The following is a 25,109-nucleotide window of genomic DNA, read 5'->3' as shown; positions in this document are numbered from 1 at the left end:
ATCAGAGTGTGGTCAAAGTGGGTAAGATGCGTATCTCTCTCTGTCATTAATCCACATAGGCCCCGACTCCCTTTTGTACAGAGTTGGCAATTAAAATCACCCCCCCCATAAGATTACCAATTCTTTGTCGTTTTTATCGACCTCTAACTGAACTTCATCCTTTAATTGCTTCATTGCAACCACAATTTCATCCCTCGGACATTATTATAAAAATTAATAATCATCACCTTTCCTCCTTTAAAATTTCTTAAGATTATGAGCTGAAAGTAATTAGATTGCAAATTACACAGTGAGCTTGTTTAATTTTGAGTTGGTTTGAGACAAACGTGATCAAACCACCCTTTGCCCTTCCGAAGTGGCCTCCCACAGCTGGAGTAAAAAAGGTTCTGTAGCCATTTACATGGATAGGAACCTGGGTCCATGTTTCTTGCAAAGCCACTATATCCTGACCGCTTATTACCGAATCCCAAGCTGGGTTGGTAAATTTTTGCCTCAACCCTGCCACATTCCAGAACAGTGTGCAGAGATCACTCTTTATCTGTCTCGGAGCTCTACCTATCTTTTCCCCACTCCCACTATCTTCAACTACAGTGGGTTGCATCTGATCCGGGGTATCACTAGGACAAAATGTCAATCCATCCGAGGTAATATACTCATGTGTTGTAGGCAGTTCTTGGGGTAACTCAATAAGAACCTCAGTACTGATAAGAGGAACCCCACCCACAGTTGAAACTTTTGGGAGTGGTAAAAGAGGGTTGTTCCCTACCAAATTTTCTCGGGGTAACTGAGCTTGCTGTCAATCCACCCCTTCTAAACCAGAAAGAGTCTGGAAACGATTTTGAATTGGTAGGTTATACATATGTGGGAGCAATCCTCTATTATTCCATTGTCTACCTTCAATGGGGTTAGACTCCAAGTATGGAGGATATTGGTTACCAGGGGGAGGGTAATATGTAGCTTGATACTGAAATCTAGGATAGAGGTCCTCCGGCCTCTGAATATAAGTAGAAGGATCTCGGTCAATTAGAAAGGCAGAATTTTCCGCCATTGGTTGGACTCCCCTTGGGCCAGCCTTATCCCAAGGTCTTACATTTCCAAACCCCTGATGGAGATGGACTGGTTTCTTTAATAGCTGCCTGTCCCTTCCCCAATTATGAGAACTTTTTGGCGGTGTGTATGGATAGAAATAAAATAATAGGTGCGTGGAGATGGAAGTGCTGTTATCCACATTAAACCAATCCCCGATATGCCCGACGGCCCTATGATCTTTAAAGTTAATAATTATGACGTCACAGTTTCTATCCTTTGGCCTAGTGCCCACCCAGTTGGCACGCCTTACACTTATAATTTCACCGTTTATAGATGCAGGTAGCGGTCTATTATCTCGGAGCCAGAATGTGACCTTATTTCGTAAGGCTCCGTGATCTTCCCATTTACCTGCAGACAGTTCTGGGACCCCTGCCATTATAATAACATAAGGGGCCGAATCTGGGGTTAAATCTACAGTACGGCTTGTTTTTTCAGAGGCAATAGCCAAGACATTCCCTTTTCTCAGCTTAGTTATCGGTGGGTGCTTGCTACCATCTTGGTTCTGAATCCCCCCTGGTTTAGATATTTGCTCCTTTAATACCGGAGCCGTCCCATGGGGTATAGCCGATTGTGTAGTAGGAGCAGGCATCATAATTACAGGGCTGGCTGGTCTTATCCCCTCTAAACCAGATATCCCTTTTTGCACAGATACTGATGGTGTGGGTGCAAGTAGTGGAGGGGAAACTGTTACTTTGGGTTTTGTAGAAGAGTCCATTGTTACTATATTATTCATTTTGCCTTTTTCTAACCCCTTTACCAGGTCGTGTATATGCAAAGAATTTTGATTGACCTTTTTCTCTATTTTATCTAACTGAGTGGATATTTTAGAGGTCTTATCAAAAAGTGGTTGCATCACACCCCTAATAAGTTCTACTATCTTAGCGACCATTTCCGCCTCATTTACAACAATTTGGTCAGTTTGTGACTGTGATGGGGAGACTGCCCCTTTGCATATTTTCTGTGCTCGATTACCCATTGGATCACCCCCCCTTTTTTTACAGTTTCCCTTGGTAAGTGGGGAATTAGAAGACCCAGGAGACGGTTCATTAAACAGTTTTGGGGTGCCCGATAGTCTGGGACTATCATTCCCTATAGGTAAATCCATTAAAGATGGACTAGTTAGTGTGCTAGACAAAAGATTTTCACTTGCCACAGCACAATCAGCGGGGAGACTATCAATGTTACCTACAATCCCTGAATTTGACAGGTCAATAAGTAGCACAGAATCTTTATGGGAATTTGACACGTTAACATCCCCTATTCCCCCTAGCTTAGAAAATGTCATATCTGAGAATAATGGAAAAGTCCCACACTCACTCCCCCCTCCTTGTGTAGTTTTATGGGATGTTTTCTTTTGCTTCCCCCTTCGTCTCACTCGGGCTTTCTTAAATTTTCTGGGTGATTCCCCTTTTGCGGTGGTATGTGTTTCTAAAGGAACCACTATGCCTGATCCTGAGGGAACTAGAGCATGAGAATCCTCATCATGCTGACCCATATGGACCATGGCGATTACAGTAGTTACTTTGCCAGCCAGTATAGGCTGGTCTTTTTCCAAGGGAGTGTCAGAAATTGTAACTGGAGGCTCCGGGGTGATAGTAGTTGTGGGCGAGTGTTCCAAACCCAAGGACAACCTTCTGTTACTATTTATTTTTGCTACCTTTTTAATTAAGAAATTGTCCATGGTTACCAGTTTGGAAGACATATTGGAGTATAGTTGCTAATAGTAGTAGGGAACAAAACGTGACTCACAGGAGAATATTTTCTCACTCACATGCTTTACCGGTATTGAGCATAAGAAAATTTTTGGGCCCCGACCCGGCTCCTCGGTCCACGGAGGGCCACAGCGGGCCCGCTCTTTGCCCGGTCTTCGCCCCGGCCGTTGCCCCGCGCGCGTCCCGCGTGCGCGTTACTACCACAGCTTATCTAGAGAGGAGTCAAGTGAAGAGGGCGGGAAGAGGACCAGCTGCGGCCGATCCGCGCCGCTGGGCACGCTGGTCCTCGCAGTCCCGCCTCTAACCTTGCTAGTCTGCTGCTGGTCTGCTGCTGGAATCCGGGAAGCGCGTTGGTGCACAAATGCACGTGAAGATGGCAGGAAGCTAAGCCCACGGCAAAAGTCTTTGCCTACGAGCGGCACCCGCGAAGCGGGGGCCGCGAGGCGTGGCGTAGTGGCCGGAGTGGCCGGTGAGCAACAAAGAGCAGGAACAGCACTCCAGGCAGTAAGGGACCAAGGCACACTCACTCCGCGCAGGTTTAAATGGGAGGAGGGGGCGGGAAGAGGACCAGCTGCGGCCGATCCGCGCCGCTGGGCACGCTGGTCCTCGCAGTCCCGCCTCTAACCTTGCTAGTCTGCTGCTGGAATCCGGGAAGCGCGTTGGTGCACAAATGCACGTGAAGATGGCAGGAAGCTAAGCCCACGGCAAAAGTCTTTGCCTACGAGCGGCTCCCGCGAAGCGGGGGCCGCGAGGCGTGGCGTAGTGGCCGGAGTGGCCGGTGAGGAACAAAGAGCAGGAACAGCACTCCAGGCAGTAAGGGACCAAGGCACACTCACTCCGCGCAGGTTTAAATGGGAGGAGGGGGCGGGAAGAGGACCAGCTGCGGCCAATCCGCGCCGCTGGGCACGCTGGTCCTCGCAGTCCCGCCTCTAACCTTGCTAGTCTGCTGCTGGTCTGCTGCTGGAATCCGGGAAGCGCGTTGGTGCACAAATGCACGTGAAGATGGCAGGAAGCTAAGCCCACGGCAAAAGTCTTTGCCTACGAGCGGCACCCGCGAAGCGGGGGCCGCGAGGCGTGGCGTAGTGGCCGGAGTGGCCGGTGAGCAACAAAGAGCAGGAACAGCACTCCAGGCAGTAAATGTTAGCTATAATTAGGGGGTAAATGCTGCTCCAATGACCATCGCTTGGTATTTACTACTAAGATCCAAGGTGGATTTATTTGTATATGAGTCACAGTCACATTTCGATCTGTCTAGACATAAATTGCTAGTCCACCCTTTGGTGTCCCTTTTGTCTTTAAAGGCAAAGTTATTAAAGTCAATGTATCAAATTAAAGGGATTGGATGTCGTGTCCACGTCTCTTGCAGTAAGAAGATAGATTATTGGTTCCAGTGTAATATCTTCTTGTGGTCTTCAATCATCTTTAATAACCCTACCACATTCCAGGCGCATAGTTGTAATAGGGATGTACGTCGTTACAACGCGATGTTTTACATCGCAGCACTTTAGGACGCATGTTTTACAACGCAAGTCGTTACTACGACTTGCGTTGTTGGGGGCTGGATAGTGAATAGTTTAATATACTATTGCAACTCCAGTCCCCGTGGATAGTAGGGAAGGAGTTGGATAGTAAATTAAACTATTTACTATCCCGGAGCGCCCCCCAGCGCAATTTGTTGTTACAACTTGCGTTGTAAAAGTTGCGTCGTAAGGGAACTGTGATGTAAAATCCGCGTTGTAAAGGATGTTCCCCTTGTAATAGCTTCAAAGCTGCTGATCTCGGAGTTTGATCCGTTTCAGCTCGTTGTTCGATGAATTAATGCTGCTGGGAGCCAGTTCAAATAATTTTTGAATAGGCCACTTGCTCGGTACTTTGACATCCATACTGCAATATTGTAGACCATGACACAAACCGAGACCTATATTTAATATTGGTCATAGCTTTTCCTATTGGATTCCTCATGATTGCTTGTGGGGCCTCCCAGATTGATAATAGAGACTGAACTGTCAAATGTGAATGGTTTTGAATTGGAAGCGCGAGCTGAAATGGGTAGACGTTCTACGTAGATTTAGACATTTTTATTCACACATTCTGAATACATTTTCTTGAAATAACCCTGTCAAGTTACGTCTCAGGATACCCAACAAAATAAAGTTGGCTCATTTGTTTCAGTCCCTTGTGGTGATAAGAATTCTATAAATACTATGTCTATGGGGTTTATATGGGACAAGGCTCGGAGACTCTGATAATTTGACAATATTGTCCGAATTAGGAATATTGTAGCGCCAGTTTGGAGACATTCACATATTTGGGCATTATTAATAACTTGGAGTACATTTCATCACATAAGTCTTTTTCAAGGTTGTTTATCCGAGTTTGAGTTCATTTGTTAAAACTGCTTTCAAATATTCTTGCGATATATGTTGTTCAGAATTTGCCTTTGGTTCTTTGTGGAGCAGGATTATGGGAAGTGCGTCCTTTTCACAGGCTTGATTTTCATCACTAGTTGATGGATGTCACTTCCCTTCTTAAGTGATCCTGGTTGTTAACTCTCAGTCTGTTTGTGTTTATCTTTACATTGGATATTTGAGCAGTATTTATGTTCGGGAACACATGGATTTGGTGTGCTTCAAGTTTTAAAGGGTTATGGTCTGTTTTCTACCTATATTTGCATAATTTTGACTGGCTGATTAATTTCTCGTGTGCTTCAAATCTTGTCTATCTTAAGAATGCATGTCGCAGTATTCTGCCCGATTCTGAATTGGCTGAGTGGGTTTGTAGTGTTTCCATTAATTGTTGTTGGTTCGGTTGGGTTGATCTTAGCAGGATCAAGGACGAGGTAGATGATGTCCCTGGGCAGTCACTTATTTTGAGTTGTAATTGTTCGTCGTTTACTACATTTTTTTTATCCCTGTTATTAGGAAGCAGAGGACCTCGTGAAGTGTGCTAACTGTCACATAATAGTGAGCAAGGACAGGCTTTAAATTATACTTCTGTCTCTCTCCTTGTCCTTATTATAACTGTTCAATTTTACCAATTTTATGTCACTCCCTGTGACAAAGATTGCCAGCATGTTTAGAAGTGTGGTAACTTAAGGCCTACTGTTGCTTGGAACATGTCCAGAAATCTATAGTTGCGGTCACGTTTGTGACTGTTAAAAAAAAAAAAGAAAAGAAAAGGAGGAGGATGCTTGGGAAATACATACCTTTTACTTTTAAACTGTGAGCCGTTTTTCTCTCTAGTTTGAATTGAGATGAGCCGTTTGACTGAAGTTCAAATATCGCCATTTCTGGCCTTCAAAGGCTTTAACCAGGCCCACCAAGGCTGTAGATTGAGCTCCAGCACAGAGAAAATTGAAGTGCTCTAAACATGCACTTTATGGAGTCTGGACTCATGTCAGTATTATAAACCACATTTCTTCAGTTATCTGTTCAAACTGATAGTGTGTAGTATAAACCTAGTAAAGACCGCAGCCACCCAGATGTCACCTACGTAATGCATGTCAATACACCGAATTCAGGCAGGAGAATCCTGATTTTTTAAGCAAAGAATTGCTTTATTTTGGCTGTCTCCCGTCTGCATTTGCCTGTGCTTAACAGAAGCCAATTGGGGAATACATTCTCCCAATTATTTTTCTAAAATCTCCCACTTTCCTCTTCTAAATCCATGGCATCAATGCCTGCGCGCCCCCTCCTTGACTCAGTGCGACTCACAGCACCAGACGCGAGCGACTGCCGGACATGACCCAACCATCTCCCAGGCTCACCCTCAATAGACTAACCAAAACCCTTTGCTTCTGCTCTGTCCACCGAAGCAAAGCGGTAGGCCTGTACTGGCGCTGCAACTCAACGGGTGACCTCCCTAGTCCGGGGGCTCGGTGCTTTAGAGGGGCACCCCACATTTGTCAACAGGGAGCGAAACAGGATTGCCAATGCATTTTGGAATTTAGCGATGCTCCTGTGCATTGGCAATGGAATTCTCGTGCACAGCAATCCTGTGCAAAAATTGCCCACTGAGAAGCGGTCAAAAAGATGGCAACAGGTTGGGCATGGAGAAACGCAGCACCCCGAGCTACTCAATCCACTCTGCTGGCTCCACGCCACAAGCCACACTGGTGTCACCTTCTCCTAGTTGGGCCAGCTTTTGCGAGCTGCACTATGACTACCACCCGCACAAAGCACCAACAACAGGAAAACTACTACATCTGCCACCACTGCCAACTATCTAGAAGTTGAGGTGGGGTCTGGATGAGAGAGGAGCAGGAAGAACAAAGCTCAGATGAGGAAGCACAAACCACGCTGGAGGGCACTGTTGTGTCTGCAGGTGAGGCCCCCGGTATGTGTGGGGACTCAGCAGGGTGGAAGATCGCCTCAGGCCTGCCAATAAATACACAGAGCCAGGGTATGTGGTTCTTTCGGCTGCCTCGTCCGTGCGTCCACTGACGTCACGTCGCAGTAGTTGCTTTATTAAACATGCATCACACGACCAAGACCATATATCTGGCCGGGTCTTAGCAGGGTGCGACCCCAGGCACCCCTCCCTCGGACTCCACATTGGGCACCCTGCTGGTCGCATCCGTTACCTCACGGGTAAAACATAACATTACTCCCCAAAACAAAAGTTCAAAACAACAAGACTCAGGTTAACCAGGCTGGGGTTGGACCCCAATCACAATGTTCATTACAAGAGGAACAGTCTTACGTGAAGTAGTCCTTCAGCTTGCAGGTCGGCTCAGGGTTACGTCGGAGCTGGTAATGGGAACTCCCACTCCCGCTTGGTTCTCCATCCGCCTCCTCACTCGAGACCGGGTGATGGGCCCCCGTGGGGCTCTCCGGCATTTCCTGACGCACTGGTGTCATTGTCCAAAAACAGTCCAGTGTCCGCACCGACGGGTTGTCGAGTAGAATTGCCAGCTTCCTCCGATGGATTGTCTGCTGGCTGAGCATCTTCAGATGACCGGTTCAACCTCACGGCGCCACTGTCCAAAGATGCAATCTCAGATGGGTGAAACTTCTTAAAGTGTGAGATGTTTCGCGACCTCTCTGGGCCATCACCCGCGCGCCTTGCACACTGACAACAGTCCAAGGGTGTCTTTTATATGGGAGACCGAACTTGCTGCTGGTCATGTGGTTTTGAGTAGGACTTTATCCCCCCCATTCCAGATGCACCTGCTGAGCTCCCCTGCGCTGGCTGACTTGAGCATGCACACATCGTCTCTGTTAGTCTATCCTGTGGTCGTCATGGGGTGCTGGTCACCGCGGGGGGGGTGATGCGGGATGGAGTCAATGATAACCCGTCCCATCAAAAGATGCCCTGGAGCCAGACCAGTTGTGGTGTGAGGAGTCTGATTGAAGTTTCCTAAGAACGCGTATAGAGCTAGCTCCATGTGCTGATGGCATTCGTGGGCTAAGCGGATTACCTTGTTTAAGGTTTGCATGAATCACTCTACCTCCCTGTTGGCCTGCGGCCAGCGAGGGGTGGTCCACCGGAGTTTGATACCCAGGGAGGTTAGGTAAGTAGCTCTCTCTTGTCCTTGAAAAGGCAGTCCATTATCATTTTTCAGATCTTGAAAGATGCCATTAGTTGCTATCCCTTTCTCCAACTTCGGGATTATTTCGACATCACTCAGCGTGTTGACAATCTCTATTTACGGATAATTGGAGTGGTCGTCAATGGCCACAAATGTATGTTTCCCGTCCAGCAGACTTCCAAAATTGAAGCTGACACTCGCCCATGGACGTGGGGGCGTCAGCTCAGTGATCACGGGTGCAGGCTTATGAGTTTCTCTGGTCTCCTGGCACCAGTGCCACTCACGGACGGCAGCTTCCACGAGCTCATCCATTAAGGGAAACCATACTTTTGTTCGTAGCCTTGACTTGTTATTGACCATTCGTTGGTGCCCACTGTGGGCCAGTTCTATCACTCGGGCAGTCAGAGAGGAAGGGACCACCACCCGATGTCCTCGCATGAGACATCCTGTGGTTTCTTCCGTTAATTCCTGATGGATGTGGTATAGGTTTTCCACATTCGTCGTGCCTCCACATCATATGGTGCGTTAAGTAAATGGGGATACAAACTAGTCGCACACTCAGGTTATGCTAGAGGGTCAAGAGGAGTGGTTATCCTTGTCCGGAACACATTCCATTTTACTGTTCAGTGCAACTCCCATGACCCACAGGGATGCTTCATGGCGATCTCTGAATACTGGGAGGGCGTCTATTTAACATAATTTCACTATACATCCCCAAGAGACTACAGGCAACTGCACTGACAGATTTGGGCTCACTCATTGTTAAACTGCCACGGGGCAATTGATCATTGGAGGCGACTGTAATGCAGCTATTAATAGGGAACGCGATAGATGGCCGGCATGGGCCGTGATCCCTTGGGGGAATTATTAGCAGACTATTTAGAGGCACTCAGTCTTGTGGATATTTAGGGAACACACAACCTAAGCGCTAACTAATTTCCTTTCCACTCGGGGGCACACGGTGTCTCTCGGGAATATACTATATATTTGGACTGGGACAATTCTCTTAATAGTTTGGGGATGTGGGTCTCCTACCCCGGAGTCTCTCGGATCACTCCCCTATTTCTGCGGTCTATTAGTGTGAGGCTTGACTCGATGGGCCGCATTGTCCCGATTGGTTCCTGAAGATACTGCACATTGGCACTGATTTACAAAAGAACGAGGTTCTGTGGACTTGACCCAGGTCCTCAGGGAGGACTTCAAGACATTGCTAAGTGTGGTTCTGAAAATTCTGAACTCGTGAATAAAACTTAGTCGTAGCATGACGATTTTTATATCAAAAGACCGAAAATGGCTAGTACACTATGTGCAAGCATTTTCGTCACCTCGAAATCGTCATTTCCGTCTTGAACCCTTGGCTTCCATTTTGTGCACGGCAGCCATTTTGTGGGTTGCCCTGACATAGGCTTATGATACAGCTAAATTAGATTCCAAAGGACACATACACCTTAATTGACCTTCCTGTGACCTGGGCAAGTTGGAACCATTGCCCCAGGCCGAACCTGTTTGGTCAGTTCCTCTCCCAGTGGCCGAATGAGATAGCATCAAGGCACAACAGGCCATAAACCCATTTCATCGCACACACACTGCCGAATCTTGCTCACACCTGTCCCTGCTCTTTTCTCTCTCACTTGCTTTATGATAGGGAGGTGCCCATTTTTATTGGGGGTCCACCGATATCTGATGAAATGTTGGGCCTTGCCTTGCCGGGTGATTTATTGTGGGCTGGACGAACTGAAATGTGGGCTGTCATCATGACTCTGCTTTTCCTTTGTAGTGGAAACATTTCAATGGTATAGTAAAATGTGAAGAATGTTTGCCTAAAGCACAATATTTCCTATAAAAAGAGAAGCCTGACTTTGTGAATTGGAGCAGTCTCCTGAGAATATACATCCGGTGCTGTTGTACTTCTAGGACGCTTGTTTCTTGGTTGCAGCCAATAAAATCGATCCTTGACTTCACCTAGAAGACTCTGAGTTTCTGTGGTCTGAACCAGGAAAGTACCCGAGGTCTTTGGGTGTACCCTGGCACCGCTGGGTTACCGGTTCGGTACCGGTTCTGAAAAACCCAGTACCTCAGTTGGCGCCCAGCGGTTCCGGTCCAGCCAGAGGTTCGTGAGGATCTTCGTGTGAAAATTCTGGAGGAAGGCCATCCACTTCATCGACCTCTGCATGTCGACGTGGTCCGAAAGTCTTTGCTGCGAGGTTCCCCGCTTCCCGACGGCTACAAAGGACTGCTGCCCTGGCTATCGCCCTGATTTGGACCCTTGAAGTTTGGTAGAGCGAAACGATAAGACGAGTCTTCTGGTGACGTCATCGATATTTCAGTTAAGTATAAGTGGAGCGTCTCCCAGTCCTTAGTTGGTTCTTAGTTTTAGGTATCCCTTTGGGATCATTTTTGGAACTTCCAAGTGCCAAAGCCAAAGGACTCGTGTATTCACGAGAATATCGTAATCGATAATCCTTAGAAGTTTGGAGCTAGACTAGAGAGCGAAGATGCCTGGTCTTAGCAGACTTGGAAATTTGTTTTGTCTTGGTTGTAGTAAAAGGGACTCCCGATTGGAGGACTCGTGTCCGGTTCCTCCGATTGGAACTCCAACTTATGAATTATATGTGAAACATGGAGTAGGCCCCATCACATATAATGAAGTGTGGATCAAATACATCAGAAAAGATGGTGTTTTAAAATGGCCCCAATATGGTAGCTTTGATACAGAAATCTTAGATAACCTCGAAGTTAAACTTTTTAAGAAGAAAGCCCGGCTGGCAATGTTTGACTCTTTCCGCCTATGGCGTAAGGAAGCCAAACAGAAGGAAATTAAATTAGCAAAGAAAAACGAGAGAAAGAGGAATTTCGATAATGCAAGCTGCTATGCAGTTTAAAGACAATGAAGAAGAACAGATGAGTGAGCAGTTGCACAGGCAACGTAAAATGGTAATAGATAAATGATATCCAGTTTTGCCGCCTCTTCAGCAAGATGCAGCAAAAGAGCGTGAAAAAGATCCGTTAATGTCGCATTTATTAAGTTCGCCACCCCCCTATGCGCAAAATGCCACAGCACCTCCGCAACCTTTAGTTGTGCAACCTGTGCCTCCTGCTCCTCCACAGCACCCACCAGCTGTTCTTCAGCTGGCTCCTGCTTCTTCGGTGCAGCCTCCTCAAGGCCCACCGATCACATCTGCTTCACCTGTGCTTCCAACGACTTTGCCTAGTGCACCATCTATTTCTCCTAATGATCCCTCTGCTATTGCCTCTGCCCCTGCCTTATCTCACCCTGTTTTTCCACCCGTTCTTCCGTCAGTTTCTCCTTCCGTTCGACAGAGAATGGCCAACACTTACTAATCTTTTCTCACCTTTCTTTGGGTCGCCTAATACGACCCCTAACACGGAACGAAGACAGTTGCGAAGTCAACTGCCTGACTATCGAGAGAGAGATTTACTGAATCGTTTAGCGCATAAATGGGTTATCGACGCTGTAAGGTATGATGTAGAGTCTGTCATGGAAGTCTTCCGTCAATGGGAAGCACCGAAGCAGAGATATGTTTTTGAACAAATGTGTGTTTTTCTCTGTGAGGATTTGGAAGACAATGATCTGGAATACAACCCGCCCAAGTTGTGTCGTGTGCGGTTCGAGTTGGCAGAGGGCATGATCGTAGGTCCCGATGTCGAGAGAGCGGTTGAGACATTGTTGTCATATCGGAGTAAGGGGGGCACTTCTCAATCACTATTTGAGCATGGAGCATCCGGTAGGAAAAAGGCGCGACAGTACCCCATGAGGGAAGTCCCTCCAGTATGGAAGGAAGAAGTAGCTGCTGGTCCTGGTAATGTTCCACCACTTGTGCTAGCACATTTTCAGCGTGTGTGGGTACATGTCCCTTGGAAGCGAGCTGAAGTTTTGGCCCTTAAACAGACATTGCCTGATCCCCGTAAAAATCCCGCAGGGTATTACAAAGAGTTGTCACAAACTGCTGGGTCATGTATCATGAATTTAGCAGACATAGACATGTTGTTTGGGAACGTTGTTCCACAGCCTTTGTGGGGAAAGATTCGTCATGCAGATCATGATCAGGAGTTAGGTGACTCATGGGCTAATATTACTGCTGCAGATGGCCGACAGGTTGGTGGTGCTAAACCCGAGCCTTTAGTAGCAGACCTCCCTGGTAGGATTATTAATTACATGAAAACGATAATGCCTGCGATGCGTGTAAACTGGGATAAGTTGTCTGCATGTAAGCAGAAGAAAGATGAAACGGTCTCAGATTTCTTCACCAGGTTTGAAGAGACTTTTGTCGACCACAGTGGTCAAGATATGAGCACAGAAGGTGGTCAGCGTTTGTTTGTCGATAAATTCGTGCATAATCTGCTTCCGGAGTTGTGTAAGAAGTTAAAAGATTTAGAGAGTTCATGGGCAGTTTCCTCTTCAGCACAGATATTGGCTACTGCACAGTATTACGAAAATCGAGACAAAGACGAGAAAGATAGAGCAGAAAAGAAAACGAAGGAGCTGAAAACGAAGGTTTTGTTACAGCAAGCATATCCGCCACGTGGTGGTGGTGGCCAGAATAATGGTGGTCAAAATAATGGTGGTCAGAGTAACTATCAAAATAATTATCAGCAGCCTCAACAGTATCAGAGGAACTCGCAAAGAGTCGAGTATACTCAACCACGTGTCCCTGTAGGCCCCAATCAGTGTTCATATTGTAAGGAGGAGGGTCATTTCAAGTATAGTTGTCCTATTTTATTACAGCGTGCAAATGGTGCTTCTGGTGTGAGAGGTCGAGGTGTTCGACAAGCGTCTAGAGGTAGAGGACGTGGAAATTTCCCCCAGAACACACAGTCTCTTCCACCTCAAAATTCTATGAATAGGTTCGATCAGCAGAATAACGCATCTGGTAGGACAGCTCAGTACTATGCTGATGATTACTATACAGAAGATGAGCATTGGGAAGGTAATGATTGCTAGGACAACCATAGACAAAGAGAGGGAGTTGTTTCAGTAGATCAGAGTGGGCCTTACGTTGAGGTGATTACATCAGGTGTGTCAGAGCCTTTTCTGTTGGTTACTGGTGCTACAAAGAGTTCTATTATGCACTCCAAACTCCCTGTCGCACCTTTGTCTGGCGAAACGAATGTATCAGTAGGTTTTTCTGGCGCCCCAGTTAGAAATCCGATTTCTGACCCTCTGTCCCTTTCTGTTGGTCCTTGTGAATTCGAAGCACCCCTTATTCTGACAACAGGTTGTGGTGAAAACTTGCTAGGATTAGATTTGCTTAAAAGATTGTATGCGACTTTGTACTGTTCTCCTTCTGGAGTACAACTTACACTGGGTAAGAAAGTGGTTTCTCCAATGTATTTGTCAAGAGACAAACTTCCAACAGAATTGTCATCTCTCCCTAATATTCTTTGGGCTACTGGTCCTAATGATGTGGGTCTTTTAGAAATACCGCAATATGTTGTAACATTGAAAGCCAATGTTAAAATACCACGAATTCCCCAATATAGAATTTCTAGTGAAGGTGAAAAAGCTTTGCTAGCGATCGTTTACGATCTAATTGAAAAAGATGTCATTGAAGAGACAAGAGGCAACGTTTGCAATAGCCCTGTTCTGCCTGTTTTAAAACGAACTGATCCTTCCCAGCCACCTATTTACAGATTTGTGATTGATCTTAGAGAGGTTAATAAAATAGTTGTACCACAATTTCCAGTTGTTCCTGACATTACTGCCCTATTGACTATGATTCCAGCTTCTGCCACCTGGTTTTCGGTGATTGACTTGAAGAATGCTTTCTTCAGCATCCCGATTGCTGAGGAGAGTAGGGATATTTTTGGTTTCAGTTTAGGAGGTCGCAGCTTCCGCTTTAAACGTGCTCCCCAGGGCTACTGTGAAAGTCCATCAATATATAGTCAAGCTCTAAAAACACAGCTTGATACAATTGTTTTACCTGAAGGTGCTACCCTTATTCAGTATGTGGATGATTTGCTTGTCGCTGCGGATACCGAGGAAATCTGTAAAGAAGCCACATTGTCATTGTTGCGTCATTTGTGTGATTTGCACCACAAAGTGTCTCTCTCAAAATTGCAATATTGTCGACAAGAAGTGACCTACTTAGGTCATCTCTTATCGAAGGAGGGAAGGAAACTGACCCCAGAAAGAATTCAGGCAATAGCGAAATTGAGTGTGCCAAGAACACAGAGAGAAGTGCGTGCTTTCTTGGGCATTACTTATAGGAAAAACAGGAGGGAACCCATAAACCAAGTTGGGATGGGTATACTATGTAAACAAAACAATTCCCAACAGGTATTATTGAGAGACAATTTCAATTGTGCATGCCTAAAGGCATTACTGAGAACAGAAACAAGGAGTCAAAAGGGATTTTGAAACAAAATTACAATCACAAATTACAAAACAAGTTACAATCACTTGAGAGAAAATTATTTTCTTATAAGAGCTTAAGGTGTCATATGCGTCATTTGATTCAAGCTGTGTGGTCGACGGCGTTTCGATCCCCTTGGTCTGCCTCTGCATTAAGTGCCGAACAGCCACGCCAGATGAGCTCTTGCCCTCTGTGCCCTCTTCTCCTCAGAAGCTGCCCAACTACGTGAGCAGTCCCAGGACAAGTCGCTACCAGCGACCAGCTCGTAGTCATTCCGAAAGCCGCAAGCCACGCATCCCTGCTTGGCTCTTTCACTGTATTTATTGAGAACAACCCCGTCCTGATGATGATCCCGACCCAAGGGGATCGAAACGCCGTCGACCACACAGCTTGAATCAAATGACGCATTTGACACCTTAAGCTCTTATAAGAAAATAATTTTCTCTCAAGTGATTGTAACTTGTTTTATAATTGGAGCTGTAATTGATGTATATATTATATTCTATGCGCCACAAATGCTGTTCTTAAGCACTTGCACTTTCACTTCACCTAAACTGTATATAGCACCTTGCACTAAGTGCCACTGGGTTGTCACAAGATCTAATCTTTACAGTGCTGTTGAAAACTGTAAATGTACGTTGAATGCCCTTTGTCCTTGGTGAATAATACCACCGTTCTTCAAAATCCCTTTTGACTCCTTGTTTCTGTTCTCAGTAATGCCTTTAGGCATGCACAATTGAAATTGTCTCTCAATAATACCTGTTGGGAATTGTTTTGTTTACATTCTTGGGCATTACATCATATTGCAGGCAATGGATACCAAATTTTTTGTTATTAGCCAAACCTTTGGTGGCATTAACGTGTAAAGATACACCCAATCCCATTCCTTGGTCTGAAGAGTGTCAGAAAAGTTTTTCTGAATTGCACACAGCATTATGTTCGGCTCCTGTGTTGGGTACCCCCAACTACAGTAAGCCCTTTACACTGTATGTCCATGAGAAACAAGGTTGTGCATTGTCAGTTTTGACTCAGTTGTTTGGAGACAAGCAGCGTCCATGTGCATATTTCGTCGACTTTGGATCCGGTAGCTAAAGTATTGCCGAGTTGTTTAAGAGCAAAAGCAGCAGCAGCTGTTTCTATTCGACAGTCTGCTGGTCTAGTGATGAATAAAATGTTAGTCGTGATGGTTCCACATGCAGTGGACACGTTGTTGAACAGAACCAAGACACAGCACTTAACTAGTGCTCGATTGTCAGGTTACGAATTGACATTGTTAGCGAGTCATGTGCATATAAAAAGATGCAACACTCTAAACCCAGCTACGTGGTTGCCAATTGTAGAGGAACTAGATGCTTCTGAACAGCATGATTGTTTTCTTAGAACAGAAGAAGAAACGAAAGGGAGAATAGACCTCCTAGACACTCCTCTTGCTGAATGTGATGGTATATTGTGGGTGGATGGTGGTTCATGCTTCAAGCTTCCGAATGGTGACACGACTGCAGCATATGCTGTCACGACTTTGCATACAATTGTTGAAGCTGCACGTATTCCACATAATTCAGCTCAAGCAGCAGAATTGATTGCACTTACAAGAGCATGTGTGTTGTCTAAAGGAATGAAAGTGACTATCTATACCGATAGCCAGTATGCATTTGGTGTGGCTCACAGTTTTGGACGATTGTGGAAAGAACGTGGGTTCCTGACTTCGCATGGAGCTAAGATTCAGCATGGTCAGTTGTTGAATGAGCTTCTTGAATCACTGACCATGCCTCTGCAAGTGGCGATTGTGAAATGTAGTGCCCACAAGAAGGTGACTGATGATGTTGGGCGTGGAAATGCATTTGCTGACGAAATCGCGAAAGAAACTGCAAGGAATGTGATGAGCCGAATGTATGTTGCAGGCCCTGCAAGATGGGTTGGTGATGTTGGAATGTGTGAGGACACGATAGAGAGTGTGAAGTCGATTCAAGCTGAGGCTACAGAGAAAGAGTTGGACATGTGGAGAGAAAGTACGGGTAGAATGGATGCAAATGGTTGTTGGATTGAATTATTAGAGCATCAGAGATGGTTGTTACCCGACGCATATGTGCTTGCAGTAGTTACAATGGCTCATGGAATGGCTCACATCAGTGTGAAAGGGATTTGTAAGTTGTTGGCCCCAGTATGGCAAGATTCAGGAATTCCCAAGTGTGCAGAGAATGTCCTCAAGAATTGCATGGTGTGTCTGAAACACAATCCTGGTAGGGGAACCCCAACTCCAGCTGGTCATTTTGCACCTCCTACGTATCCGTTCGAGGTTTTGCAGCTAGATTTCATCCACATGGAGAGGTGCAACAATTTAAAATACGTACTCGTTGTTGTTTGTGCCTTTTCAAGATGGGTGGAAGCCTATCCCCTAAAAGACAACACTGCCTTATCCACAGCTAAAGCCCTTGTGAAAGAGTACTTCCCCAGATTCGGAATGCCTAGATTGGTCTGGAGTGACAATGGAAGTGAATTTGTGGGTCGTGTGATGAAGAAAGTATGTGAAGGGCTAGGCATTCAGCAAAAGTTCCACGCTGCAAATCACCCCCAATCAGCTGGATTAGTAGAATGTTACAATGGCACGCTTAAGTTAAAACTGGCCAAAATTCAAGAGAGCACAGGTCTTAAATGGCCTGATGCTCTACCCTTAGCACTCCTATCCACCAGAATGACTGTGCATTCACGAGTGAAACTTAGTCCCTACGAAATAGTCTTCGGCCGCCCGGCCCACATATGGGGAGTGCCAAGGCCCACCAAGTTCAGTGAAATTGAACACCCTGTTTTACTTGATTATCTGTACGAATTGACGGCTAAATTGCGTGTTTTACACCAACAGGTGCACGATTCGCTGCCTCAAGTCTCTGAAGCTCCAGGACACCAGATTGACCCTGGATCCTGGGTGCTGGTCAAGAACTTCCAGCGAACCAAGAACGACCAGCCCAGGTGGACCGGACCGCAACTCGTTCTCCTTTCCACAAGATCAGCTGTTCAAGTGGAGGGGAAGAAATCCTGGATCCACGGGATCCACTGCAAGCGGATCCCTCTGCCTCTGCCATATGACCGGTGGGTCCACGAGGGTGTCGCCGACTCAGAGACTGAAACCGTGCCACGTTTTCTGCCTTTCAGTGATGCACGTGTAAAAGGAACACTCACTGAACAGGAGAGCGACGATATTTTGCATCCAACTGTATCACCGTCAGCCCGATTGGACACCACAGAACCTGAACTCCTTTTCAAAGACCAAACAGTACCTGGGAAAAAGCGCTATAATTTGAGGCTGAGACCTATGGACAAATAAATAAAATTCTTTTTATCCTTCTATTTTTTTTTTAAAGTGCAGCTCTCCCATCTGAGAAACTTGCTCATTTTTGTTTTTCGAACCGCCATCCGGGTTCCGCTGCTAGGGCCACGATTGCCCAAAGTCTTTGGGGTGCAGCTGACGACGTTAGGTCGGCAGTTCTGGTTGGTCCAAGGGAGTTGCCCTAGACTGACAGAAGCATTCCTTAGCAGAAACAACCTCCCATCGCGGGCAGCACTTTAGAGAGGATGGAGTTTCTCGAGATGGAGAGACCTGCCAAGGAAATGAACTTTAAACACAAGATTTGTAAAATAATGACAAAGAAAAGCTTTTTGATATTGTGCATTTTCATGTTATTCAGTGGGATGATATTTTTAATAAGTTATGTTTTATTCTCTTTTCGAGTAACGTTTTCACCCACTACATCACCCATACCTCCTCCTTCTACTGTTTCCCCACACTCTTTTCAACCCCTTCCTGATCACGAATCAGCTAGGAGATTAGAGTTTATTAATAACTCCTTTGTTCAGCTCTTGCACCAACACCAACTTGTAATGAACACAACTAACTGTTGGGTGTGTGGTCTTATGCCTCACACAACGGATAAAGGTATCCCTTATCTGGTCCTGCCTTTCAGCCACAATGGTTCTGTGTGGGCATACAGAACAATGTTCATATACGCACATGAAGTCTACCCCCTACGTTGTGTAACAGACAATCCTAAGAATAGTGCTCTAGTTAAGGGTATAGTAGATATGATTAAGGAAGGTATTTCTTATGAGACTATCCCGAGAGATGAGACACTAGTATACATAGGATGGAACGTAACCGGATATGGAGCTACTCGGAGTGAGAAACAGCAAGCTAAGAGATCTTCCCCGATTTGGATTGTACCCCATCAGGGTCATCTGTGTCTGCAAGGTAATGGCACGAATCCCAGAGCTCAGTTAGGGAAGAGTATCTGCACTAAAACGTATGTTTTTTCAGCCCAGACTTCCCCTTCATTTTTAGCAGCTAAGGGTACCTATTTCATCTGCCATGATAGAGCCTATACATGGTTGCCTCCTGACTTTTCGGGCTCATGTTTTGTTTCGTTCCTGTTGCCTCCCACCTACACAGCAGCGGCAGATTACCACAAGACAAGGATAGTTAGAGGTGCCTTGAGTCAAGAAGACACTGCAGGACAAGAATTTGGGGACTTCGTAAAGGGTTTTCTGCCGTTCTGGGGACCGATGGCTAACAGCAGGAACATAAGGCAATTGACAAGGGTGGTTGAATCCACCGTGATTGAAACTGCTGGTGCCCTTAGTAACTTGACTGCTGAGCTCCAGTCGGATCGACTTATGACGCTTCAGAACAGGGTCGCATTAGATGTCATACTTGCAGACCGAGGGGGGTATGTAGATTGATTCAATCGAGTTGCTGTGTTTTCCTTCCAGATAACGCTCCAACAGTGTACCAGGCCATCTCTAAACTGCATAAGATTTCCGAATCTATTCATGTGGATAAAGGAGATTGGTCTTTAATGGGATGGTTCTGGGAACTGATATCCGCCTGGGGATGGAAAATTCTGATGGTCATTGGGATGGTCCTAGCCATTCTTTTCCTGTTCTGTCTGTGCGTGCAGTGTGCTCCTGCAATATGTGGCCTCTGTGCTGCATCATGTGTAAGGAAACCTGTATCAAGAGACGAGCTAAGTACTAGAATGATGTTACAGCAACATCTCAATGACTTTAGGAATATAGACCTGGACTCAGATTAGCAGGAGATTAGGTTAAATTGCCTATGTAAGGGCAAAAGGAGGGTTTGTGGTTCTCAAAATTCTGAACTCGTGAATAAAACTTAGTCGTAGCATGACGATTTTTATATCAAAAGACCGAAAATGGCTAGTACACTATGTGCAAGCATTTTCGTCATATTCGAGTGACGATTTCACCTCGAAATCGTCATTTCCGTCTTGAACCCTTGGCTTCCATTTTGTGCCCGGCAGCCATTTTGTGGGTTGCCCTGACATAGGCTTATGATACAGCTAAATTCGATTCCAAAGGACACATACACCTTAATTGACTTTCCTGTGACCTGGGCAAGTTGGAACCATTGTCCCAGGCCGAACCTGTTTGGTCAGTTCCTCTCCCAGTGGCCGAATGAGATAGCATCAAGGCACAACAGACCATAAACCCATTTCATCGCACACACCCTGCCGAATCTTGCTCACACCTGTCCCTGCTCTTTTCTCTCTCACTTGCTTTATGATAGGGAGGTGCCCATTTTTATTGGTGGTCCACCGATATCTGATGAAATGTTGGGCCTTGCCGGGTGATTTATTGTGGGCTGGACGAACTGAAATGTGGGCTGTCATCATGACTCTGCTTTTCCTTTGTAGTGGAAACATTTCAATGGTATAGTAAAATGTGAAGAATGTTTGCCTAAAGCACAATATTTCGTATAAAAAGAGAAGCCTGACTTTGTGAATTTGAGCAGTGTCCTGAGAATATACATCCCGTGCTGTTGTACTTCTAGGACGCTGGTTTCTTGGTTGCAGCCAATAAAATCGATCCTTGACTTCACCTAGAAGACTCTGAGTTTCTGTGGTCTGAACCAGGAAAGTACCCGAGGTCTTTGGGTGTACCCTGGCACCGCTGGGTTACCGGTTCGGTACCGGTTCTGAAAAACCCAGTACCTCATAAGTGGTCAGGGTGTTACCTCAATTGAAGGTCCCAAAAAAGAAAAGATGGCGCGGTTGGAGGACCTTGAGAGGGAACGCCACTGCCTTGAATCCGACCTGATAGCTACAGATTCACAGAAGTCAGATATAAATTAAGGATCAGAAAGAATACAAAGACACTCGAGGAGGCAGCAAAACTTAGATATGGAGCAAACCTCCATCGCCTATACGACATGGGAGATAAAGCAGGAAAGCTGCTAGCCTGGTGTTAGGATTTAGACACCTTGACATGCGAGAATGCTGGCAATGCGACCTTTAGCCCCTATCCCTGAAACTACCTACTCATCAAACCCTTTGTTGACGCTCCCTAAGCTGAGAAAAGAGGCGCGGCAGAACGTAGCCGTTGCTTGGCTTACTGTTCCGGTACCACGCCCCCTCTTCACTTCCTGGTTGTGTGCTAGCGTCCTCCGTGGCGTCCTACGGATCTCTCCGTGTGTTTCTGGAGTTTCCTTGCTGGCATACTGCTGTCCCCCTGTTCTGCAGCTTCCCGCAAGTCCGGTACACTGTATGAGTGTTTCTGCTCGTCTTCGGCATTTCTCTGTCATTGCGCGAGTAAGCCCTCGCGACTACCCTGCTTTATCTCACACATTTCGCGGGCGTTTTCTGCCCGATTTTCTGTTAGGTTGCTGCTTCTTTGAGGCTCTTACTTACCCTCATTTTTCTTTGATATTTGGTGTCTCCTTTGAGAGTGAGCGCTCTGCCCTTGCCTACTTTTAGGGCCGGGTGTCTCTCCTCGTGTGTGAGTGCTGCTCCGCTGTTACAGCCCTAGACAGCCGGTCGGTGCTCCTCACCCCCATTATTATTTATTTTTGTGTCTGGTGTGTGTGTCCCGCGAGAGTTCTAACCCTCCTGCCTTTTGGACTGAGTATCCTGTTCCCTTCTTATCTGAACTCTTCGTTAAGACGCGCCCGACCTGCAGTTGGGGTAAGCTTGTCTGGTATCTCATGCATGTCAATGTGTTCTGTATTGGGGTCAGTATAACAAGGGTATTATTACGTGTATTACTGTTTGGTTTCCTAGCCTGGACATACACCTGAGATTCCTGCTGGACCCTGCCTACCCTGCCAACCCCCTCGTATGAGGAGAGTGGTGGACACTCCTTGGGTAATTCCCTCATACTTTTAGGGGACAGTAGACAAGAGTGTGTGCCTTTCGCGTTCTTGCTTCTGTGTCCTGGAGGTGTGGGGATTCTTCTTCACTCCCGTGGAAATTGGTTCTTCGACTAACACCTGGTTAGACAAATAGAAAGCAGCGTCTAGGTGGATACTGGAAATTACCACGAAAAAGTGAGCTCCTACATGGAACAGGCAGGGCATAGTGAACGCCTTTGCTGCATACTATGCGGAAATATACACACCACTGACATCCTGGTGAACTATTGTCCCCCCTCATTAAGGCCTTCCTTCAGTCAGACTTTACCGAGGACGAACTGACGAAGGCCATCAAATCCTTGAACTCAGGCCCCAAAGGCCTCCCAATTGAATTATATAAGTTGATAGCATCTAAGATTGCCCCCCATTTGGTCAAAATGTTGCATGAAAGCCTGGATATTACCAGATGATCAAAGATTAGCTGTTATCATTTTGATCCAAACAGCCGGGAAATCACTGGACCGCTGTTCATCTTACAGGCCAATCTCCCTGCTAATTGCCGAAGTAAAGACCTTAACAAAATTGCTGGCAAATAGGTCAACCCTGACCTTGAGCTCATTAACACATACTGTCCGGTCAGGCTTCATGCCGGGTAGAAAACCGAATTAAAACGGAGACGCCTTAATGTAATACTGGGGACGACACATACTAACCTGAAGAACGCCCTGATAGTTTCACTGGACGTCAAAATGGTGCTCGATGTGCTGGAATGGCCCATGTTATTTGCCGTCTTATAGAAACAAGGTTTCCGTCCCAAATTATCTGCTTGGATTCACCTCCTCTATACAGATCCTATAGCACAGGTGTTGGTAAATGGAGGTAGATCAGCAGTATTCACCTTACAAAGAGGCACAAGGCAAGGCTGCCCCCTTTCCCCACTTATATTCGCTTTGGCCTTGCAGTCCTTGGTGGTGTGGATCAGGGGCGACCCTCTAATTAGAGGGCTCAAGTGGTTGGAAACCAGGGAGGACCGAATCTCCCTTTATGCAGACTGTATCCTTTTATATATGGCCAACCCTTATGTCTCGCAACATAGGATCTCCCATATTTTGGCCCTATTCCAAACATACTCCTATACTACCAATTGGGACAAATCAGTAATATTGGTCCTGAGTGGTGATACTGCCCAGGTTCCAAGGTCCTGCATGGCCAAGTCGGTGATGGAGGGATTTCAGTACCTGGGCCTATACATTACTAAGGACCGACGATCTTTTATGACCACAATCTGGAGAACCCTACCATTCACATTGTTGAAACAAGCTGCTCTTTATAAAATGATGGCACTACCCTGATTCTCATACATACTGCAAAACACTCCACACCAAGTCCCCCCCAACATATTTTCAAGCTATAGAAGCAACTGTTAGAACACTGTTGTGGCATGGGAAAGCTACAAGAACAGCTTTACATAAACTTACGAAGAGCTGGAATGGAGTGGTGTTGCCCTTCCAGCCTGGCAATATTATTACTGGGCCGCACAACTACAGTAGTCAATCATTGGGTGCATTGGCCACCAGAGGACCCAGCTTACAGAATGGACCGATATAATATGGCAACAGTAGGGCATCAGAGGGCGGTATATGGGGGAAGACGCAACATGCCACCTCATACCCCCTCCTCAATAACAATCAAAATCTGGAACAAGACATTGACTGCATTAGGGTGGCATGACAGAATTACATAGGCCACTCCTCTTTGGGACTCGATACACCTAGGCCTAATGGCGAAATACCAGGGTGTTATAAAAGGGGCCTCATAGGTCTCTTGCGGGTGGGCGACCTGTGGACTAGTAAAGGTGTATAACATTTTCCTGTATTACAGCAGGAGCACAAATTGGTACCCACAGAAATATTGTGTTACCATCAAATAAATCATGCACTGAAACAAGCAATCCCCCAAATAGAGGACCTGCCTGAATCATCCCCATTAGAAGACAGACTACTCGATGATTACATGCCAAAGAAGGCAATCTCCCGAACATAACAGAAAATATTTAAATAATTCCCCGGAGAATTTACCGAAACTCAGAGGGAGATGGGGGGGGGGGGGTGACCTGGGACACGTAGAGGATGAGGAATGGTTGAAGGAGACTGTGTCCCCAAAAGAAGTTGCTATACGTTCCCGTTTTCGATTGGTCCAACAGAAAACCTTACACAGAACGTACTATGCCTGCACCATTCTTGTAATAATGGGAAAATAACCTCATTGCAGTGTATCAGGGGCTGTGGAGGCGAGGGCACCTTCTTCCATATTTTGTGAGACTGTCCCATAATCCAAAATTATTGGGGAGAATTGAAATCCCGGGTGGGTTCGGTTCTGACAGAAAATATTGACCTCACCCCCCGATTAGGCCTGTTGAATATATGGGGAAAGACAGATCTTACAAGAGGAGGAAGATTATGGGTCACAATTGGCCTCATGGTCGCGAAACACAATATGGCAAGAAAGTGAGGCTCAGAATCTAGACCAACCCTTAGGGATTGTGAGGAGGATATGGAATGGTGTATACAAGCAGAGCGGGTTGTCTATGAGAGCAGGGGGTGCCCCCATAAGTGGTCCAAAATCTGGGGAAACTGGAATACTGACAGAGGGATGCTGTGTCCACCCGTCCAGGCAACCACTGAGCTGGAAGAGTAGTGACTCCGTGTGGAGATGACAGAGCCAACGTCCTACCAATTGTTATTCTGTATATTTGGAGATGTGTGTAGACGATTATTGCTTATATATGTATTGCCACGGTTGTCCATCTGTAATTAAACTACTGCAGTTCTGCTATCTGCCTGCAATAAAAAGAGCTATACAAAAACTAAATGCACCACAGTCGACACACCACACCCTTACCACTTCCTTGCTGAAAAGGCAAGGCTCATTTGCTACACTTGTTCTTTGTGTGAAGCTTAGCTTTTTCACAATTCGTGACTTTAGTGATGTAACATTGATGGAAGCACCCCCACTCTGGAAACTGTTCCACTACCACTGAAGGGGTTTACTGTGGGAGGCGGATCTACACCTTCCCTAGACGTATTGCATACACACTGTGTGCTCCTCTGCAGCCTCTGGAGTCGGGAGCACTGTGTTTCCTGCCCAGCCTCTGACCCAGACTAGAAGTACACACTCACATACATTGTACTCTTGTGCATCCTCTCCATTGGGGGCACAGTTAGGGTTGACACCTTTCCCAGAGAAAAACACAGGTCATTTGTTCA

At 46.1% G+C, this 25,109-nt stretch overlaps 1 protein-coding gene across 1 annotated transcript in view; it reads right to left on the bottom strand.

Annotated features, from left to right (window-relative positions):
* Window positions 1-25,109, bottom strand: part of LOC144756162 (E3 ubiquitin-protein ligase TRIM39-like) — a 274,405-nt gene that overhangs the window by 248,103 nt on the left and 1,193 nt on the right. The window lies entirely within an intron of this gene.

This window comes from Lissotriton helveticus, chromosome 5_1, assembly GCF_964261635.1.
Source record: "Lissotriton helveticus chromosome 5_1, aLisHel1.1, whole genome shotgun sequence".
Classification (NCBI taxonomy): domain Eukaryota; kingdom Metazoa; phylum Chordata; class Amphibia; order Caudata; family Salamandridae; genus Lissotriton; species Lissotriton helveticus.
Note: the sequence above shows the minus strand (reverse complement) of the source record. Positions and strands in the feature narration are given on the sequence as shown.